Source organism: Belonocnema kinseyi, chromosome 4 (genome assembly GCF_010883055.1).
Source record: "Belonocnema kinseyi isolate 2016_QV_RU_SX_M_011 chromosome 4, B_treatae_v1, whole genome shotgun sequence".
NCBI classification, from domain to species: Eukaryota; Metazoa; Arthropoda; class Insecta; order Hymenoptera; family Cynipidae; genus Belonocnema; species Belonocnema kinseyi.
This window is the reverse complement of record NC_046660.1, coordinates 50,271,553-50,272,737: the sequence shown is the minus strand read 5'-3', so window position 1 is coordinate 50,272,737 and position 1,185 is coordinate 50,271,553.

Genomic DNA, 1,185 nt, shown 5'->3' with positions numbered 1-1,185 from the left:
TCAGCCTTGGAGGAGATTATGTTGAGAAATAAAAAAAAAAATTCTTAAAAACGTTGTTTTTCTTGGTCAGGCCGGAAACTTATCAATCCACCCTCGTAATTTTAAAGTTCAAACTTTTCAATTTTAATACATTTAATTTCAGAACAATCAATATTTAATAGTTTGAAAGTGAAAATTGAATTAAATATTTTATAGAAAAAGCTTCTGAAATTCTATAAAACTGTTTTTATATTAAATCAAATTAAAGTGCTTCATCATAAAAATTAATTTGACCAATTCTTCTGAAATCAACAATAAATTCAGTTTCCCTATTCATAATTAAACAATGTTCAATTCTAAACATTTAAAATTGAATTATTCTAAAAAGACGTTTGGAATCAAAAGTTATTGCAAATGGAAAACTTTTAGTCTAAGGAAGATTTAATAGTTTAGAATTTATAATTTGTAAATTCTCAATTATACATTTCGAAATTAAACCAATTCAATTTTAATCGCATAAATTAAACTTATAATAAAGAAAAATTGCATTTTTACCGTAAAACATGAAAATTCTGAATTCTAAAAATAAAACCATTAAAATTGAAAAAAGTTATTCAAATTTTCAATAGAAAAATTGTTTTCTTTTTTCTTAACTGGGCGTAAAATGTTCATTTTTTTAACGATTTTTCAAATAGAAAAACTTCAGTGGTTTAATTTAATCGGGAGGCACTCAATTTGAAATAATTTAATTACGAATACTTTAAATAGACAAGTGTGAAATTATCAAGTCTTTTATAAGATATTATGCGATTTCGAAAAATTTAAAGCTAAAAAATTGGTGCATTTAAAATTAAAACTCAACTATTTCGAAAATTATAATTGACAATTTAAAAATTTCGAATTTTTTTACAATTCAATTTAATTAAAGTAATATCAATTTTTAAGGGTTAAGGTACAAATAATTTGCATTTTTCAGTACTGATAAAAGCTTCCCCCCTACTTTATTGTGTTTTTTTCGTTTCTGTTATTTAATTGTGCATAACCCCATAAGGAATGTAAGTATATGTCGATCATGAATATAATATATTTTCGAATTTGATAACTAATTAAAAAACAGGGTTTCAAAAATAATTTACTGGTGCTTTCCCAAAAATTAGCAATAATCCTTTAAAAAGTTATTCACCACTGGGAAAAAATATTTTAATA